A 20,590-nucleotide genomic window follows, 5' to 3' on the forward strand; every position below is an offset into this window, starting at 1 on the left:
GATACGACGCACTAACTAGACACATCACACCCCTATGCTACACAAAACACTTAATCTGAAAGAAAAAGCATGTCAATCAATACAGTACGACGAACCGTGATAAGGGATGGGGATTGGGAAAAAGGGGATGGGGAGGGGAAAATCACAGGCCCGAAGCTTTATTGAAAGACAAGACACATAAGGGGAGAGGGGGAGGAGGGGTTTAGTCCTCGTCCTCGTCCTCCGGACCGTCCATGATGGAATAGTCTCTGAGCAGGCTGTGGATCAGCCTGCGGCAGTCCTGGATGGACATCCTCTCCCTCCTCAAGATGAGCCGGTTCCTGGCGACCCAAACGGCATCCTTGAAGCAGTTCATAAGGCGCCAAGCCTCCTGGATGGCTCCGACGGTATGAACCCCAGGGAAGAGTCCGTAAAGCACAGAATGGTGCGATAGGCTCGCCCTGGGGACAGAGTTCCTCAGGTCGTCCTCAAGTGCAGTCAATAGGCGCTGTGCAAATCCGCAGTCCCAAAAAGTGTGCAAAGATGTTTCCTCCACGAAGGGGCACCTTGGGCAGTACCGGGTCTTGCACAGGTTCCGGGCATGCATGAATGACCGGACGGGCAGTCCGCCCTGAATCGCCATCCACGACAAGTCCTTGTGCCCGTTGGTCAGCCTGTCAGACGACACATTTGTCCACACAGTCTCCAGCGTGTCCTGGTGAAGTCCTGTGATGTTCTCCACGTCATCCTTGGCTCTGATTAGCTTGTGGATAGTTTTGGGCTTCCACAAGTCGGGCTTGAGTCCCTCCAGTTGATGCTCCCCCACAAATCGAACGACGTCTCCGTAGAACCATGGCGTCGTCCAGTTGTAGGGGAAGGAGCTGTCCCACTTGTCCCAGCTGAGTCGCCTCCAAAGAGGAAGCAGGAAGAAGCGAGACATGGACCTGCCCGCGGAGCAATTCTTGACTTGCAAAGTCCGGCGGACACAATCACACACAAAAGAGGATCGCAGGAGGGTGGGGATATCTGGAACGCCCTTCCCACCCTTGCGAGGCTCCTTGTACATGACGGCCCGCCTGACTCTGTCCATCTTGGATCCCCAGACAAAGTGAAACACTGTCCTGGTAATGGCCCTGCACACAGTGACGTGTGGGGGCCAGGCCTGCGCCGTGTACTGCAAGACGGGCAGGACCTCATTACGCAGGACGAGTGCCTTACCCTCACAAGTGAGGTGTCTGAGGCTCCAGAGTCCGATCCGTTGCTACACCTTGGCCAAGCGTTCTTGCCAGGACTTGAGGGCCGCTCCTTCCTTCCCGAACCAGACTCCCAGCACCTTGAGGAAATCCGGTTGAATGTTGAAGGGGAAGGGGGCGGAGGAGGCCGGCTGCCAATCCCCGAAGAGCATGGCTTCCGACTTCCTGCAGTTGACTTTGGCCCCTGAAGCCCGGCCGAACCTCTCACACGTCTGGACGAGGGCGTCGACTGAACCACGATCAGCGCAGAAGACGGTGACGTCGTCCATGTAGAGCGAGCACTTGACCTCGTGTCGTCCCGGACCCGGTGCGGTGATCCCTCTGATCTCTCCATTCTGCCGGATAGCCTCTGCGAAGAGTTCTATAACACAAACAAAAAGAAGAGGTGATAGAGGGCAGCCTTGTCTGACCCCAGAGAGGACAGGGAAGGGGTCAGTCTTCCAGCCGTTCACCAACACCGAGCTGTGGATATCAAAATACATCAGACGGACATACGAACAAAACATGTTACCCAAACCTAACCGGTGCAGAGCTCGGCCCATGAACTCGTGGGAAACCCGGTCGAAGGCCTTCTCCTGATCCAAGGAGACCAGGGCCGCGTGTGCGCGGCGGACCTTGATGTACTCGACCGTGTCCCGCACGAGAGCGAGGCTGTCTGCGATGCGACGTCCAGGGATGCCGCAGGTCTGGTCCGGGTGGATGATCCGTCCGATGACCGTCTTAAGTCGTGTCGCCATCGTCTTGGCCAGGATCTTGTAGTCCACGTTGAGCAGAGTGATGGGACGCCAATTCCTCAGGTCGCACCTCTCTCCCTTCCGCTTGTACAGGATCGTGACCATTCCTTCCCTCAAAGATAGAGGCATTCTACCCTCCACCACCATCTCCTCGTACAGGTCCAACAGGTCCGGACAGATGAGGTCTCCCAGCGCTACATAGAGCTCCGCTGGAAGACCATCACTGCCCGGGGTCCTGCCGGTCCTAAAGGATTTAGCGGCAGAGAGCAATTCGCCCACCATCAGAGGTTTGTCCAAGGCTGCCGTGCCTGCAGGATCAAGATGGTTAGTGATACCTGACAGGAACTTATCAGCAGCGTCGGGGTCGGTAGTCTTGTGGGAGTAGAGTTCGCTGTAGAAGTCGCTGACGACCCTCATCACGTCCTCCTTACCACGTCGCATGTTTCCGCTCGCGTCTCGCAGCTCATTCAGGGGCGTGTGACCGGCATGAAGTTTCCTGAAAAAGAATGAGTTACATTTCTCACCCTTCTCCAGATTCTCCACTTTGGAACGGAAGATGATTCGCTTGGACTCCTCCTCAAAGTGCCTTTTCAGGCTCTTCTTGGTCTCCTCCAGCTCCTCCCTCACGTCCCAGCCGCAGTGAAGAAGGTCCTGCAGCGACCGCAGCTCGCGCTGCAGCCCTCTGAAGTCCCTCCTCTTCTCACACGCCTGTTGTCGACCCTTGGCCTGAAAGAAACAGCGAAACTCAAGTTTAACATATTCCCACCAATCAGAGACTGTTTGGAAGCTACCCTTGTAGGACTGCCACATTGCGTAGGCTGCTCTCAGCTCCTCCACGACTTCATCCTGAGCCAGCAGAGCACAATTCAGCTTCCAGGAGCCGGGGCCGGACGGAAAACCGTCGCCGAGGACACCTTGTAAGTGAATGGCTCTGTGGTCGGAGAAGAAGCAGGAGACCATCGAGTGCCTACTCTGCCTGACTGCCCGAGAGGTGAACACAAAGTCAATCCTGGAGTGGAGTGAGCCATCGGGTCGGCTCCACGAATAGTTCGTGGAGCAACTCCCCATGGAGCCCACCACGTCCTGAAGAGAGGCCTCGGTTACCATCTCGATGAGCAGCTTGGACGTGATGTCCAACTTGGCAGATGTGCCAGAACTACGACCGTCCTCCTCGATGGGGCAGTTGAAATCCCCGGCCATCACTAAGGTCCTGGTGGTGGCAAGCTGAAGCCGCAGGGTCTGGAAAAGCTCCAAACGCTCATTCTTCAGTGGGGACGCATACACGTTGATGAACCTGACAGGTTCTCCTGCCCAGTTGCCATCTACAACAAGAGCCCTGCCGCAGATGAGCTCCTGGACGGACTCAAGCGTGAATGCGCCCCCCCTGATCAGAATTGCGACCCCCGCAGACTTGCAGTCACCCCCACCGGACCAGTAGGACGGACCGTGGGACCACTCCCTGGCCAGATGTTTGAAGGACCTAGAGGAGGGAAGGGAACATTCCTGCAACATATAAACATCACACAACTGGGAAGTAAGGAAGGCATAAATAGTCTGACGTCTGAACTTGTCCTTGATGCTCCTGACATTAATGGAAAATAAGTTAATATTAGCCATCATGTAGGGAAAAAAGAAAAAGTTAGCGCAGGCAATACACCTTAGTTACCACTCCGGTCGGGTGGTCCCTCGTCGGTGTTGACTGCTGGTGACGGGATCACCAGCAGGCCCTCTTCCTCCATCTGGTCAAGCAGCGCGGCCTCAATCTCGGCGACCACCAGTTCCTCCTCTTCTGGCTCGGCCACCAGGGTCTCAACCATGTGCTCCATCTCTTCTGGCTCAGGGAGGGTATCCTCCTTTTCGCCTACGAAATCCAGAATCTTCTTTTTGGAGGATTCAGTAGCAGGGCTGTCCTCCACCTTCCTCTTTCCCCGGGTTGGAACTGGGGAGACAAGAAGGGGAAAATCCTCCTCGGAATAGATAGCGGCGGGTGGAGGAAAGGTTAATTCCACCGCTACCATGGTCTGGGGAGGGAGAGTGGCTGCCGGGGCAGGGGAAAGGACACCTGCTGAGGAGTAGGGGAAGGAGGAAGAGGAAGTGGAATCCTCAGCAGGGGTGGCCGGGGTGGGGGGGGATTGGACGGGGGTGGCAGGGGGAGGGATCGAGAGAGGGGTGACAGAACTCTTACCCTCCTTTGACTTTTTCTTCTGCTTCGGAGCTGCTGGGACCGTCGCTGGGGCTTTGGCCACCGACTCCTTGACCGCTTTGGCCTTGGTCGTCTCGGCCTTGGCCGCTGGGGCCTTGGTCGTCGCGTCCTTGACCTTCACAGGCCTGGTCGTCGGGGCCTTGTCCTCCGTAGCTGGGGTCGTCGCAACCACCGATGCCCAGGATCTCTCACGCCTGGGGCAATCCTTGTACAGATGAGCCGCCAGCCCACACAGGTTGCAGGACGTCTTCTTCGGGCAGTCCTTCGAGCTGTGTCCCGTCACTCGACAAATCCTGCAGGCATCCTCCTTGCAGTCCTTCATCTCGTGGCCGTTCTTGCCGCATCTCCTGCAGTTCCGCGGCATGTCCGGGTAATAGATGAGGCCGTAGGAGTTGCCCAGGGAGAATGTCGGGGGCAGGTGCCGAAGTCCGTCTGAGTATGCCAGGTCCCTGTGAAGTCTAACGGTCACCGACCACTTACCTGTCCAGAAGCCGAGTCCATTCAGGATGTGAGAGGGTTCCTTCACAACCAAACAGAAGCGTCTCAGGAAGGTACAGATGTCTTGGCCTGGGGTGTGCGGGTTGCACATGGAGACCGTGATCCTCCTTTCATCCCTCTGGATAGGGCAGCTACCTGTAAAGGCAGAGAAAGAATTATCCGGTCCTTTTGCGCTTACCATTTCCCAGAACCTCCTGCAGGTGTTCACAGTGGCGAAGGTGACGAAGAAGATCCCCGTCAAGAAGGTCTGGATGCTGAGGGTGTCCGACCTGGAGAAGCCTCGATCCAGCAACATCTTCTGGCAGAACACGTCCGAGGACATGTCCGGCACCCTCCCATCCACTTCCTTCAGCTTCAGGGCCACCGTCTGCCGCATCCATGGCTACAGGGCTGGAGCTTCGTGGCGGGGCTTCTGGGGTCCCTTCTGCTGGCCAGTCGTGGAGGCAGAGTCCTTGGGGTCAGAATCGGCTCCTGGCTGGGCCCTCCTGGCTGTCCCCAGCTCCAGGCTCTTCTTTTCGGCCTTCCTCGCAGCGCTTGCCATGGCTTTCCTCCTGCAGTTACTTCTTGGAGCTGGATCTGGAACTCTTCCCGGAATGGGTGGAGCTATGCAGATTCTTCTCCCGTCGTGTTCTGGACAAATTCCCCGAAAGGTCTTTGTCTCGATGATTTTCTTCCTCGAAGATTCCACAGGACAGCCCGATTCTTCTCCGAGTCTTCGTCTTCTTCTGGATTCTTTAGAGCTTCTTCCTCCCACCGATATCCGCCTTCGTTCTCTGATGTCAGCTGGGCTCCGAAGCTCTTCTCCTTCCGAGTTCGATCGCTCTCGTCAAGTGTAGATCGTAGCTCTTGTGTTCTTAAAAGAACAGATACTACACTTGATCTTAGCCAAAAGGCCGAGAAGCGATGATAAGAACAGATACTACACTTGATCTTAGCCAAAAGGCCGAGAAGCGATAACCAGAATTGGTTTCAAACTACGGAGCCACCCAAGGATCCTGAAAAGTCCATTTGTGGAGATGAGCTCCTGGACTCCCGTTAAGAAGACATGTTGTCAACCTCTAGATCCCTTACATGCCTGCACTTTTCGGCTTGCTGCTGCTGCAATCCACGCGTTTTAGATCTGCATAACTCCACCTCTTTAAACACAGCACCTTCACCCCCTGCTGTTCCCACCCGCCTCAACACCGTTGGAAGGGAGGAGAACCAATTAAGGCGGGGGGTGGGGTGGAACGAGCAGCTGTCTACCCTTAGCAGGAGGGCTCCTGATTACATACCTCTCCTGCTGCTGCTGCTGCTGGCTGTCCAGCAGCAGACTGAAGGTGGCTGCTGCTGTGCACAGGTATATAAAGGCTCAGAGCCTATTATGACACGCGCAGCCAGCGTTCCATTGCCACATTCCATCTACTGCAGGCAGGATACCTGGCTGGCTGAATGTCGCTGAGAAGCTCACAGAGACCGCCATAAGCAACAGTTTAACAGAATGCCACAGACTAATCAACCAAACTTTTTGGGTTGGGTTCTCTTTTATAGTCTGCAGGCATTAAATGAAAGAAGTCAGTGTTCCAGCAGAAGGAGACAACGTTTCAGAAAAGGCATTGTAGCAAACCAAAAAAGAAATTTTAAGCGCAGCAGAGTAACCAGCGCACATACCTGTTAGCTCAGGTGAGTTTAAAAGGCTGCTGTTGATAACAAGGGCATTTGCTAAATAGATGGTGTGTGTGCAACAATATACTGAAAGGTCAATTATATTGTGCAGCTTATCTCACCACCTGTAGTTATTTAGGTGAAAGCTCCAAAATGCTTGCCTAATATGTCTGTTTATCCAAAAGGAAGTAAAAAGGGAGAGCTAGAAAGATAGCATTGCATCACATTACATGGCAATGCAATGCACAGTTGCTGAAGTTGAACCAAAATGAGCTTGTAATCTGGCTTCTGCAACTTTGAACATGAAAAATCCAATGAGGAGAAGAAAAGCAAAGCCAAAGAGTCCATCCCAAAATCCGACAAACAAGCAAAATGAACAAAAAACATTGAATTCAATTCTTTCTGATTTTAGAAACTGCATTAAAGAAGGGGTGCACCGGTCCTGGAGATACTGCAATACCAGGTCAATGCGTGGAGTGGACAGAGCAAGCTCTTTTTCCATCTCCCTGTTCTAAAAATCCATTTAATATATGGTCCCCAGATAGGGGACGTATCAGACATTAAACTGATAAGAACAGATACTACACTTGATCTTAGCCAAAAGGCCGAGAAGCGATAACCAGAATTGGTTTCAAACTACGGAGCCACCCAAGGATCCTGAAAAGTCCATTTGTGGAGATGAGCTCCTGGACTCCCGTTAAGAAGACATGTTGTCAACCTCTAGATCCCTTACATGCCTGCACTTTTCGGCTTGCTGCTGCTGCAATCCACGCGTTTTAGATCTGCATAACTCCACCTCTTTAAACACAGCACCTTCACCCCCTGCTGTTCCCACCCGCCTCAACACCGTTGGAAGGGAGGAGAACCAATTAAGGCGGGGGGTGGGGTGGAACGAGCAGCTGTCTACCCTTAGCAGGAGGGCTCCTGATTACATACCTCTCCTGCTGCTGCTGCTGCTGGCTGTCCAGCAGCAGACTGAAGGTGGCTGCTGCTGTGCACAGGTATATAAAGGCTCAGAGCCTATTATGACACGCGCAGCCAGCGTTCCATTGCCACATTCCATCTACTGCAGGCAGGATACCTGGCTGGCTGAATGTCGCTGAGAAGCTCACAGAGACCGCCATAAGCAACAGTTTAACAGAATGCCACAGACTAATCAACCAAACTTTTTGGGTTGGGTTCTCTTTTATAGTCTGCAGGCATTAAATGAAAGAAGTCAGTGTTCCAGCAGACAACGTTTCAGAAAAGGCATTGTAGCAAACCAAAAAAGAAATTTTAAGCGCAGCAGAGTAACCAGCGCACATACCTGTTAGCTCAGGTGAGTTTAAAAGGCTGCTGTTGATAACAAGGGCATTTGCTAAATAGATGGTGTGTGTGCAACAATATACTGAAAGGTCAATTATATTGTGCAGCTTATCTCACCACCTGTAGTTATTTAGGTGAAAGCTCCAAAATGCTTGCCTAATATGTCTGTTTATCCAAAAGGAAGTAAAAAGGGAGAGCTAGAAAGATAGCATTGCATCACATTACATGGCAATGCAATGCACAGTTGCTGAAGTTGAACCAAAATGAGCTTGTAATCTGGCTTCTGCAACTTTGAACATGAAAAATCCAATGAGGAGAAGAAAAGCAAAGCCAAAGAGTCCATCCCAAAATCCGACAAACAAGCAAAATGAACAAAAAACATTGAATTCAATTCTTTCTGATTTTAGAAACTGCATTAAAGAAGGGGTGCACCGGTCCTGGAGATACTGCAATACCAGGTCAATGCGTGGAGTGGACAGAGCAAGCTCTTTTTCCATCTCCCTGTTCTAAAAATCCATTTAATATATGGTCCCCAGATAGGGGACGTATCAGATATTAAACTGATAAGAACAGATACTACACTTGATCTTAGCCAAAAGGCCGAGAAGCGATAACCAGAATTGGTTTCAAACTACGGAGCCACCCAAGGATCCTGAAAAGTCCATTTGTGGAGATGAGCTCCTGGACTCCCGTTAAGAAGACATGTTGTCAACCTCTAGATCCCTTACATGCCTGCACTTTTCGGCTTGCTGCTGCTGCAATCCACGCGTTTTAGATCTGCATAACTCCACCTCTTTAAACACAGCACCTTCACCCCCTGCTGTTCCCACCCGCCTCAACACCGTTGGAAGGGAGGAGAACCAATTAAGGCGGGGGGTGGGGTGGAACGAGCAGCTGTCTACCCTTAGCAGGAGGGCTCCTGATTACATACCTCTCCTGCTGCTGCTGCTGCTGGCTGTCCAGCAGCAGACTGAAGGTGGCTGCTGCTGTGCACAGGTATATAAAGGCTCAGAGCCTATTATGACACGCGCAGCCAGCGTTCCATTGCCACATTCCATCTACTGCAGGCAGGATACCTGGCTGGCTGAATGTCGCTGAGAAGCTCACAGAGACCGCCATAAGCAACAGTTTAACAGAATGCCACAGACCAATCAACCAAACTTTTTGGGTTGGGTTCTCTTTTATAGTCTGCAGGCATTAAATGAAAGAAGTCAGTGTTCCAGCAGAAGGAGACAACGTTTCAGAAAAGGCATTGTAGCAAACCAAAAAAGAAATTTTAAGCGCAGCAGAGTAACCAGCGCACATACCTGTTAGCTCAGGTGAGTTTAAAAGGCTGCTGTTGATAACAAGGGCATTTGCTAAATAGATGGTGTGTGTGCAACAATATACTGAAAGGTCAATTATATTGTGCAGCTTATCTCACCACCTGTAGTTATTTAGGTGAAAGCTCCAAAATGCTTGCCTAATATGTCTGTTTATCCAAAAGGAAGTAAAAAGGGAGAGCTAGAAAGATAGCATTGCATCACATTACATGGCAATGCAATGCACAGTTGCTGAAGTTGAACCAAAATGAGCTTGTAATCTGGCTTCTGCAACTTTGAACATGAAAAATCCAATGAGGAGAAGAAAAGCAAAGCCAAAGAGTCCATCCCAAAATCCGACAAACAAGCAAAATGAACAAAAAACATTGAATTCAATTCTTTCTGATTTTAGAAACTGCATTAAAGAAGGGGTGCACCGGTCCTGGAGATACTGCAATACCAGGTCAATGCGTGGAGTGGACAGAGCAAGCTCTTTTTCCATCTCCCTGTTCTAAAAATCCATTTAATATATGGTCCCCAGATAGGGGACGTATCAGATAATAAACTGATAAGAACAGATACTACACTTGATCTTAGCCAAAAGGCCGAGAAGCGATAACCAGAATTGGTTTCAAACTACGGAGCCACCCAAGGATCCTGAAAAGTCCATTTGTGGAGATGAGCTCCTGGACTCCCGTTAAGAAGACATGTTGTCAACCTCTAGATCCCTTACATGCCTGCACTTTTCGGCTTGCTGCTGCTGCAATCCACGCGTTTTAGATCTGCATAACTCCACCTCTTTAAACACAGCACCTTCACCCCCTGCTGTTCCCACCCGCCTCAACACCGTTGGAAGGGAGGAGAACCAATTAAGGCGGGGGGGTGGGGTGGAACGAGCAGCTGTCTACCCTTAGCAGGAGGGCTCCTGATTACATACCTCTCCTGCTGCTGCTGCTGCTGGCTGTCCAGCAGCAGACTGAAGGTGGCTGCTGCTGTGCTCAGGTATATAAAGGCTCAGAGCCTATTATGACACGCGCAGCCAGCGTTCCATTGCCACATTCCATCTACTGCAGGCAGGATACCTGGCTGGCTGAATGTCGCTGAGAAGCTCACAGAGACCGCCATAAGCAACAGTTTAACAGAATGCCACAGACTAATCAACCAAACTTTTTGGGTTGGGTTCTCTTTTATAGTCTGCAGGCATTAAATGAAAGAAGTCAGTGTTCCAGCAGAAGGAGACAACGTTTCAGAAAAGGCATTGTAGCAAACCAAAAAAGAAATTTTAAGTGCAGCAGAGTAACCAGCGCACATACCTGTTAGCTCAGGTGAGTTTAAAAGGCTGCTGTTGATAACAAGGGCATTTGCTAAATAGATGGTGTGTGTGCAACAATATACTGAAAGGTCAATTATATTGTGCAGCTTATCTCACCACCTGTAGTTATTTAGGTGAAAGCTCCAAAATGCTTGCCTAATATGTCTGTTTATCCAAAAGGAAGTAAAAAGGGAGAGCTAGAAAGATAGCATTGCATCACATTACATGGCAATGCAATGCACAGTTGCTGAAGTTGAACCAAAATGAGCTTGTAATCTGGCTTCTGCAACTTTGAACATGAAAAATCCAATGAGGAGAAGAAAAGCAAAGCCAAAGAGTCCATCCCAAAATCCGACAAACAAGCAAAATGAACAAAAAACATTGAATTCAATTCTTTCTGATTTTAGAAACTGCATTAAAGAAGGGGTGCACCGGTCCTGGAGATACTGCAATACCAGGTCAATGCGTGGAGTGGACAGAGCAAGCTCTTTTTCCATCTCCCTGTTCTAAAAATCCATTTAATATATGGTCCCCAGATAGGGGACGTATCAGATATTAAACTGATAAGAACAGATACTACACTTGATCTTAGCCAAAAGGCCGAGAAGCGATAACCAGAATTGGTTTCAAACTACGGAGCCACCCAAGGATCCTGAAAAGTCCATTTGTGGAGATGAGCTCCTGGACTCACGTTAAGAAGACATGTTGTCAACCTCTAGATCCCTTACATGCCTGCACTTTTCGGCTTGCTGCTGCTGCAATCCACGCGTTTTAGATCTGCATAACTCCACCTCTTTAAACACAGCACCTTCACCCCCTGCTGTTCCCACCCGCCTCAACACCGTTGGAAGGGAGGAGAACCAATTAAGGCGGGGGTTGGGGTGGAACGAGCAGCTGTCTACCCTTAGCAGGAGGGCTCCTGATTACATACCTCTCCTGCTGCTGCTGCTGCTGCTGGCTGTCCAGCAGCAGACTGAAGGTGGCTGCTGCTGTGCACAGGTATATAAAGGCTCAGAGCCTATTATGACACGCGCAGCCAGCGTTCCATTGCCACATTCCATCTACTGCAGGCAGGATACCTGGCTGGCTGAATGTCGCTGAGAAGCTCACAGAGACCGCCATAAGCAACAGTTTAACAGAATGCCACAGACTAATCAACCAAACTTTTTGGGTTGGGTTCTCTTTTATAGTCTGCAGGCATTAAATGAAAGAAGTCAGTGTTCCAGCAGAAGGAGACAACGTTTCAGAAAAGGCATTGTAGCAAACCAAAAAAGAAATTTTAAGCGCAGCAGAGTAACCAGCGCACATACCTGTTAGCTCAGGTGAGTTTAAAAGGCTGCTGTTGATAACAAGGGCATTTGCTAAATAGATGGTGTGTGTGCAACAATATACTGAAAGGTAAATTATATTGTGCAGCTTATCTCACCACCTGTAGTTATTTAGGTGAAAGCTCCAAAATGCTTGCCTAATATGTCTGTTTATCCAAAAGGAAGTAAAAAGGGAGAGCTAGAAAGATAGCATTGCATCACATTACATGGCAATGCAATGCACAGTTGCTGAAGTTGAACCAAAATGAGCTTGTAATCTGGCTTCTGCAACTTTGAACATGAAAAATCCAATGAGGAGAAGAAAAGCAAAGCCAAAGAGTCCATCCCAAAATCCGACAAACAAGCAAAATGAACAAAAAACATTGAATTCAATTCTTTCTGATTTTAGAAACTGCATTAAAGAAGGGGTGCACCGGTCCTGGAGATACTGCAATACCAGGTCAATGCGTGGAGTGGACAGAGCAAGCTCTTTTTCCATCTCCCTGTTCTAAAAATCCATTTAATATATGGTCCCCAGATAGGGGACGTATCAGATATTAAACTGATAAGAACAGATACTACACTTGATCTTAGCCAAAAGGCCGAGAAGCGATAACCAGAATTGGTTTCAAACTACGGAGCCACCCAAGGATCCTGAAAAGTCCATTTGTGGAGATGAGCTCCTGGACTCCCGTTAAGAAGACATGTTGTCAACCTCTAGATCCCTTACATGCCTGCACTTTTCGGCTTGCTGCTGCTGCAATCCACGCGTTTTAGATCTGCATAACTCCACCTCTTTAAACACAGCACCTTCACCCCCTGCTGTTCCCACCCGCCTCAACACCATTGGAAGGGAGGAGAACCAATTAAGGCGGGGGGTGGGGTGGAACGAGCAGCTGTCTACCCTTAGCAGGAGGGCTCCTGATTACATACCTCTCCTGCTGCTGCTGCTGCTGGCTGTCCAGCAGCAGACTGAAGGTGGCTGCTGCTGTGCACAGGTATATAAAGGCTCAGAGCCTATTATGACACGCGCAGCCAGCGTTCCATTGCCACATTCCATCTACTGCAGGCAGGATACCTGGCTGGCTGAATGTCGCTGAGAAGCTCACAGAGACCGCCATAAGCAACAGTTTAACAGAATGCCACAGACTAATCAACCAAACTTTTTGGGTTGGGTTCTCTTTTATAGTCTGCAGGCATTAAATGAAAGAAGTCAGTGTTCCAGCAGAAGGAGACAACGTTTTAGAAAAGGCATTGTAGCAAACCAAAAAAGAAATTTTAAGCGCAGCAGAGTAACCAGCGCACATACCTGTTAGCTCAGGTGAGTTTAAAAGGCTGCTGTTGATAACAAGGGCATTTGCTAAATAGATGGTGTGTGTGCAACAATATACTGAAAGGTCAATTATATTGTGCAGCTTATCTCACCACCTGTAGTTATTTAGGTGAAAGCTCCAAAATGCTTGCCTAATATGTCTGTTTATCCAAAAGGAAGTAAAAAGGGAGAGCTAGAAAGATAGCATTGCATCACATTACATGGCAATGCAATGCACAGTTGCTGAAGTTGAACCAAAATGAGCTTGTAATCTGGCTTCTGCAACTTTGAACATGAAAAATCCAATGAGGAGAAGAAAAGCAAAGCCAAAGAGTCCATCCCAAAATCCGACAAACAAGCAAAATGAACAAAAAACATTGAATTCAATTCTTTCTGATTTTAGAAACTGCATTAAAGAAGGGGTGCACCGGTCCTGGAGATACTGCAATACCAGGTCAATGCGTGGAGTGGACAGAGCAAGCTCTTTTTCCATCTCCCTGTTCTAAAAATCCATTTAATATATGGTCCCCAGATAGGGGACGTATCAGATATTAAACTGATAAGAACAGATACTACACTTGATCTTAGCCAAAAGGCCGAGAAGCGATAACCAGAATTGGTTTCAAACTACGGAGCCACCCAAGGATCCTGAAAAGTCCATTTGTGGAGATGAGCTCCTGGACTCCCGTTAAGAAGACATGTTGTCAACCTCTAGATCCCTTACATGCCTGCACTTTTCGGCTTGCTGCTGCTGCAATCCACGCGTTTTAGATCTGCATAACTCCACCTCTTTAAACACAGCACCTTCACCCCCTGCTGTTCCCACCCGCCTCAACACCGTTGGAAGGGAGGAGAACCAATTAAGGCGGGGGGTGGGGTGGAACGAGCAGCTGTCTACCCTTAGCAGGAGGGCTCCTGATTACATACCTCTCCTGCTGCTGCTGCTGCTGGCTGTCCAGCAGCAGACTGAAGGTGGCTGCTGCTGTGCACAGGTATATAAAGGCTCAGAGCCTATTATGACACGCGCAGCCAGCGTTCCATTGCCACATTCCATCTACTGCAGGCAGGATACCTGGCTGGCTGAATGTCGCTGAGAAGCTCACAGAGACCGCCATAAGCAACAGTTTAAAAGAATGCCACAGACTAATCAACCAAACTTTTTGGGTTGGGTTCTCTTTTATAGTCTGCAGGCATTAAATGAAAGAAGTCAGTGTTCCAGCAGAAGGAGACAACGTTTCAGAAAAGGCATTGTAGCAAACCAAAAAAGAAATTTTAAGCGCAGCAGAGTAACCAGCGCACATACCTGTTAGCTCAGGTGAGTTTAAAAGGCTGCTGTTGATAACAAGGGCATTTGCTAAATAGATGGTGTGTGTGCAACAATATGCTGAAAGGTCAATTATATTGTGCAGCTTATCTCACCACCTGTAGTTATTTAGGTGAAAGCTCCAAAATGCTTGCCTAATATGTCTGTTTATCCAAAAGGAAGTAAAAAGGGAGAGCTAGAAAGATAGCATTGCATCACATTACATGGCAATGCAATGCACAGTTGCTGAAGTTGAACCAAAATGAGCTTGTAATCTGGCTTCTGCAACTTTGAACATGAAAAATCCAATGAGGAGAAGAAAAGCAAAGCCAAAGAGTCCATCCCAAAATCCGACAAACAAGCAAAATGAACAAAAAACATTGAATTCAATTCTTTCTGATTTTAGAAACTGCATTAAAGAAGGGGTGCACCGGTCCTGGAGATACTGCAATACCAGGTCAATGCGTGGAGTGGACAGAGCAAGCTCTTTTTCCATCTCCCTGTTCTAAAAATCCATTTAATATATGGTCCCCAGATAGGGGACGTATCAGATATTAAACTGATAAGAACAGATACTACACTTAATCTTAGCCAAAAGGCCGAGAAGCGATAACCAGAATTGGTTTCAAACTACGGAGCCACCCAAGGATCCTGAAAAGTCCATTTGTGGAGATGAGCTCCTGGACTCCCGTTAAGAAGACATGTTGTCAACCTCTAGATCCCTTACATGCCTGCACTTTTCGGCTTGCTGCTGCTGCAATCCACGCGTTTTAGATCTGCATAACTCCACCTCTTTAAACACAGCACCTTCACCCCCTGCTGTTCCCACCCGCCTCAACACCGTTGGAAGGGAGGAGAACCAATTAAGGCGGGGGGTGGGGTGGAACGAGCAGCTGTCTACCCTTAGCAGGAGGGCTCCTGATTACATACCTCTCCTGCTGCTGCTGCTGCTGGCTGTCCAGCAGCAGACTGAAGGTGGCTGCTGCTGTGCACAGGTATATAAAGGCTCAGAGCCTATTATGACACGCGCAGCCAGCGTTCCATTGCCACATTCCATCTACTGCAGGCAGGATACCTGGCTGGCTGAATGTCGCTGAGAAGCTCACAGAGACCGCCATAAGCAACAGTTTAACAGAATGCCACAGACTAATCAACCAAACTTTTTGGGTTGGGTTCTCTTTTATAGTCTGCAGGCATTAAATGAAAGAAGTCAGTGTTCCAGCAGAAGGAGACAACGTTTCAGAAAAGGCATTGTAGCAAACCAAAAAATAAATTTTAAGCGCAGCAGAGAAACCAGCGCACATACCTGTTAGCTCAGGTGAGTTTAAAAGGCTGCTGTTGATAACAAGGGCATTTGCTAAATAGATGGTGTGTGTGCAACAATATACTGAAAGGTCAATTATATTGTGCAGCTTATCTCACCACCTGTAGTTATTTAGGTGAAAGCTCCAAAATGCTTGCCTAATATGTCTGTTTATCCAAAAGGAAGTAAAAAGGGAGAGCTAGAAAGATAGCATTGCATCACATTACATGGCAATGCAATGCACAGTTGCTGAAGTTGAACCAAAATGAGCTTGTAATCTGGCTTCTGCAACTTTGAACATGAAAAATCCAATGAGGAGAAGAAAAGCAAAGCCAAAGAGTCCATCCCAAAATCCGACAAACAAGCAAAATGAACAAAAAACATTGAATTCAATTCTTTCTGATTTTAGAAACTGCATTAAAGAAGGGGTGCACCAGTCCTGGAGATACTGCAATACCAGGTCAATGCGTGGAGTGGACAGAGCAAGCTCTTTTTCCATCTCCCTGTTCTAAAAATCCATTTAATATATGGTCCCCAGATAGGGGACGTATCAGATATTAAACTGATAAGAACAGATACTACACTTGATCTTAGCCAAAAGGCCGAGAAGCGATAACCAGAATTGGTTTCAAACTACGGAGCCACCCAAGGATCCTGAAAAGTCCATTTGTGGAGATGAGCTCCTGGACTCCCGTTAAGAAGACATGTTGTCAACCTCTAGATCCCTTACATGCCTGCACTTTTCGGCTTGCTGCTGCTGCAATCCACGCGTTTTAGATCTGCATAACTCCACCTCTTTAAACACAGCACCTTCACCCCCTGCTGTTCCCACCCGCCTCAACACCGTTGGAAGGGAGGAGAACCAATTAAGGCGGGGGGTGGGGTGGAACGAGCAGCTGTCTACCCTTAGCAGGAGGGCTCCTGATTACATACCTCTCCTGCTGCTGCTGCTGCTGGCTGTCCAGCAGCAGACTGAAGGTGGCTGCTGCTGTGCACAGGTATATAAAGGCTCAGAGCCTATTATGACACGCGCAGCCAGCGTTCCATTGCCACATTCCATCTACTGCAGGCAGGATACCTGGCTGGCTGAATGTCGCTGAGAAGCTCACAGAGACCGCCATAAGCAACAGTTTAACAGAATGCCACAGACTAATCAACCAAACTTTTTGGGTTGGGTTCTCTTTTATAGTCTGCAGGCATTAAATGAAAGAAGTCAGTGTTCCAGCAGAAGGAGACAACGTTTCAGAAAAGGCATTGTAGCAAACCAAAAAAGAAATTTTAAGCGCAGCAGAGTAACCAGCGCACATACCTGTTAGCTCAGGTGAGTTTAAAAGGCTGCTGTTGATAACAAGGGCATTTGCTAAATAGATGGTGTGTGTGCAACAATATACTGAAAGGTCAATTATATTGTGCAGCTTATCTCACCACCTGTAGTTATTTAGGTGAAAGCTCCAAAATGCTTGCCTAATATGTCTGTTTATCCAAAAGGAAGTAAAAAGGGAGAGCTAGAAAGATAGCATTGCATCACATTACATGGCAATGCAATGCACAGTTGCTGAAGTTGAACCAAAATGAGCTTGTAATCTGGCTTCTGCAACTTTGAACATGAAAAATCCAATGAGGAGAAGAAAAGCAAAGCCAAAGAGTCCATCCCAAAATCCGACAAACAAGCAAAATGAACAAAAAACATTGAATTCAATTCTTTCTGATTTTAGAAACTGCATTAAAGAAGGGGTGCACCGGTCCTGGAGATACTGCAATACCAGGTCAATGCGTGGAGTGGACAGAGCAAGCTCTTTTTCCATCTCCCTGTTCTAAAAATCCATTTAATATATGGTCCCCAGATAGGGGACGTATCAGATATTAAACTGATAAGAACAGATACTACACTTGATCTTAGCCAAAAGGCCGAGAAGCGATAACCAGAATTGGTTTCAAACTACGGAGCCACCCAAGGATCCTGAAAAGTCCATTTGTGGAGATGAGCTCCTGGACTCCCGTTAAGAAGACATGTTGTCAACCTCTAGATCCCTTACATGCCTGCACTTTTCGGCTTGCTGCTGCTGCAATCCACGCGTTTTAGATCTGCATAACTCCACCTCTTTAAACACAGCACCTTCACCCCCTGCTGTTCCCACCCGCCTCAACACCGTTGGAAGGGAGGAGAACCAATTAAGGCGGGGGGTGGGGTGGAACGAGCAGCTGTCTACCCTTAGCAGGAGGGCTCCTGATTACATACCTCTCCTGCTGCTGCTGCTGCTGGCTGTCCAGCAGCAGACTGAAGGTGGCTGCTGCTGTGCACAGGTATATAAAGGCTCAGAGCCTATTATGACACGCGCAGCCAGCGTTCCATTGCCACATTCCATCTACTGCAGGCAGGATACCTGGCTGGCTGAATGTCGCTGAGAAGCTCACAGAGACCGCCATAAGCAACAGTTTAACAGAATGCCACAGACTAATCAACCAAACTTTTTGGGTTGGGTTCTCTTTTATAGTCTGCAGGCATTAAATGAAAGAAGTCAGTGTTCCAGCAGAAGGAGACAACGTTTCAGAAAAGGCATTGTAGCAAACCAAAAAAGAAATTTTAAGCGCAGCAGAGTAACCAGCGCACATACCTGTTAGCTCAGGTGAGTTTAAAAGGCTGCTGTTGATAACAAGGGCATTTGCTAAATAGATGGTGTGTGTGCAACAATATACTGAAAGGTCAATTATATTGTGCAGCTTATCTCACCACCTGTAGTTATTTAGGTGAAAGCTCCAAAATGCTTGCCTAATATGTCTGTTTATCCAAAAGGAAGTAAAAAGGGAGAGCTAGAAAGATAGCATTGCATCACATTACATGGCAATGCAATGCACAGTTGCTGAAGTTGAACCAAAATGAGCTTGTAATCTGGCTTCTGCAACTTTGAACATGAAAAATCCAATGAGGAGAAGAAAAGCAAAGCCAAAGAGTCCATCCCAAAATCCGACAAACAAGCAAAATGAACAAAAAACATTGAATTCAATTCTTTCTGATTTTAGAAACTGCATTAAAGAAGGGGTGCACCGGTCCTGGAGATACTGCAATACCAGGTCAATGCGTGGAGTGGACAGAGCAAGCTCTTTTTCCATCTCCCTGTTCTAAAAATCCATTTAATATATGGTCCCCAGATAGGGGACGTATCAGATATTAAACTGATAAGAACAGATACTACACTTGATCTTAGCCAAAAGGCCGAGAAGCGATAACCAGAATTGGTTTCAAACTACGGAGCCACCCAAGGATCCTGAAAAGTCCATTTGTGGAGATGAGCTCCTGGACTCCCGTTAAGAAGACATGTTGTCAACCTCTAGATCCCTTACATGCCTGCACTTTTCGGCTTGCTGCTGCTGCAATCCACGCGTTTTAGATCTGCATAACTCCACCTCTTTAAACACAGCACCTTCACCCCCTGCTGTTCCCACCCGCCTCAACACCGTTGGAAGGGAGGAGAACCAATTAAGGCGGGGGGTGGGGTGGAACGAGCAGCTGTCTACCCTTAGCAGGAGGGCTCCTGATTACATACCTCTCCTGCTGCTGCTGCTGCTGGCTGTCCAGCAGCAGACTGAAGGTGGCTGCTGCTGTGCACAGGTATATAAAGGCTCAGAGCCTATTATGACACGCGCAGCCAGCGTTCCATTGCCACATTCCATCTACTGCAGGCAGGATACCTGGCTGGCTGAATGTCGCTGAGAAGCTCACAGAGACCGCCATAAGCAACAGTTTAACAGAATGCCACAGACTAATCAACCAAACTTTTTGGGTTGGGTTCTCTTTTATAGTCTGCAGGCATTAAATGAAAGAAGTCAGTGTTCCAGCAGAAGGAGACAACGTTTCAGAAAAGGCATTGTAGCAAACCAAAAAAGAAATTTTAAGCGCAGCAGAGTAACCAGCGCACATACCTGTTAGCTCAGGTGAGTTTAAAAGGCTGCTGTTGATAACAAGGGCATTTGCTAAATAGATGGTGTGTGTGCAACAATATACTGAAAGGTCAATTATATTGTGCAGCTTATCTCACCACCTGTAGTTATTTAGGTGAAAGCTCCAAAATGCTTGCCTAATATGTCTGTTTATCCAAAAGGAAGTAAAAAGGGAGAGCTAGAAAGATAGCATTGCATCACATTACATGGCAATGCAATGCACAGTTGCTGAAGTTGAACCAAAATGAGCTTGTAATCTGGCTTCTGCAACTTTGAACATGAAAAATCCAATGAGGAGAAGAAAAGCAAAGCCAAAGAGTCCATCCCAAAATCCGACAAACAAGCAAAATGAACAAAAAACATTGAATTCAATTCTTTCTGATTTTAGAAACTGCATTAAAGAAGGGGTGCACCGGTCCTGGAGATACTGCAATACCAGGTCAATGCGTGGAGTGGACAGAGCAAGCTCTTTTTCCATCTCCCTGTTCTAAAATTCCATTTAATATATGGTCCCCAGATAGGGGACGTATCAGATATTAAACTGATAAGAACAGATTTTTTTTTTTTTTCCTCAGATTAAGACCCACATTAATTTATGCATCATAGCGCATATTCACATAACGGGTTCTCAAATCATCATTCGGAAAAACAAAAACAAAATCCCAAAAAACACAACCCTGCAATTAACTGTTACTTACTGTAAGAAGTCCAATGTGAAAAGTTCCAGAGTGCTTCTGCTGCTGTCTCACCATACTTCTTTTTATCCAATAAATAGGCATAAAACAGTCTAGCAAGAAAAATCTTTCTGCATTCCATGGGGGAAAAAACAATCTTTTTAAAAATCACCAAATTCCGAACGTCCCATAAAACCTCTTTATATATGACAAAAATAATCCAGCTTGCCCGCTTCCTTTGCGAGTACTTAAAATCCTGACCTATTAAAATCCTTTCAAAATCGAAACAATGAAAACCAACTAAAGCAACAAACATACGTGACAACAAGGTAAAAACTTTTTTAGCAAAAAAAACAGTCCCATAAAATATGCTGTATTGTTTCCACCTTATTGCAACCTTCCCTAGGACATAGTTCTTGAACCTTTATCCCCCGGTCATTCAAAAAAGCCCTTGTTGGCAAGCATCCATGCAACGCCATCCAGGTTACATCCTTCTGTCTGTTGCTGATTCCACGCATGAAAA

The 20,590-nt window shown here is 47.8% G+C and overlaps 11 non-coding genes and 1 pseudogene across 11 annotated transcripts; all 12 read right to left on the minus strand.

The window, feature by feature from the left end:
* Positions 1–5,498: 5,498 nt before the first annotated feature.
* On the minus strand, positions 5,499–5,622 carry LOC141239949 (U2 spliceosomal RNA; annotated as a pseudogene).
* A 1,115-nt stretch (positions 5,623–6,737) lies between these two features.
* On the minus strand, positions 6,738–6,928 carry LOC141239854 (U2 spliceosomal RNA). The gene has a single exon (XR_012305201.1). It is a non-coding gene; the product is annotated as a U2 spliceosomal RNA (small nuclear RNA).
* A 1,109-nt stretch (positions 6,929–8,037) lies between these two features.
* On the minus strand, positions 8,038–8,228 carry LOC141239558 (U2 spliceosomal RNA). The gene has a single exon (XR_012304915.1). It is a non-coding gene; the product is annotated as a U2 spliceosomal RNA (small nuclear RNA).
* Positions 8,229–9,343: 1,115 nt separating this feature from the next.
* LOC141239878 (U2 spliceosomal RNA) lies at positions 9,344–9,534 on the minus strand. The gene has a single exon (XR_012305225.1). It is a non-coding gene; the product is annotated as a U2 spliceosomal RNA (small nuclear RNA).
* A 1,116-nt stretch (positions 9,535–10,650) lies between these two features.
* LOC141239559 (U2 spliceosomal RNA) lies at positions 10,651–10,841 on the minus strand. The gene has a single exon (XR_012304916.1). It is a non-coding gene; the product is annotated as a U2 spliceosomal RNA (small nuclear RNA).
* Positions 10,842–11,959: 1,118 nt separating this feature from the next.
* On the minus strand, positions 11,960–12,150 carry LOC141239560 (U2 spliceosomal RNA). The gene has a single exon (XR_012304917.1). It is a non-coding gene; the product is annotated as a U2 spliceosomal RNA (small nuclear RNA).
* A 1,115-nt stretch (positions 12,151–13,265) lies between these two features.
* On the minus strand, positions 13,266–13,456 carry LOC141239561 (U2 spliceosomal RNA). Its single transcript, XR_012304918.1, has one exon. It is a non-coding gene; the product is annotated as a U2 spliceosomal RNA (small nuclear RNA).
* A 1,115-nt stretch (positions 13,457–14,571) lies between these two features.
* Positions 14,572–14,762, minus strand: LOC141239870 (U2 spliceosomal RNA). The gene has a single exon (XR_012305217.1). It is a non-coding gene; the product is annotated as a U2 spliceosomal RNA (small nuclear RNA).
* Positions 14,763–15,877: 1,115 nt separating this feature from the next.
* Positions 15,878–16,068, minus strand: LOC141239842 (U2 spliceosomal RNA). The gene has a single exon (XR_012305190.1). It is a non-coding gene; the product is annotated as a U2 spliceosomal RNA (small nuclear RNA).
* Positions 16,069–17,183: 1,115 nt separating this feature from the next.
* Positions 17,184–17,374, minus strand: LOC141239562 (U2 spliceosomal RNA). The gene has a single exon (XR_012304919.1). It is a non-coding gene; the product is annotated as a U2 spliceosomal RNA (small nuclear RNA).
* A 1,115-nt stretch (positions 17,375–18,489) lies between these two features.
* Positions 18,490–18,680, minus strand: LOC141239564 (U2 spliceosomal RNA). The gene has a single exon (XR_012304921.1). It is a non-coding gene; the product is annotated as a U2 spliceosomal RNA (small nuclear RNA).
* A 1,115-nt stretch (positions 18,681–19,795) lies between these two features.
* Positions 19,796–19,990, minus strand: LOC141239939 (U2 spliceosomal RNA). Its single transcript, XR_012305279.1, has one exon. It is a non-coding gene; the product is annotated as a U2 spliceosomal RNA (small nuclear RNA).
* Positions 19,991–20,590: the final 600 nt, after the last annotated feature.

This window comes from Phyllobates terribilis, unplaced genomic scaffold (genome assembly GCF_046119375.1).
Source record: "Phyllobates terribilis strain yellow unplaced genomic scaffold, ASM4611937v1 Scaffold_779__1_contigs__length_684578, whole genome shotgun sequence".
Lineage (NCBI taxonomy): Eukaryota > Metazoa > Chordata > Amphibia > Anura > Dendrobatidae > Phyllobates > Phyllobates terribilis.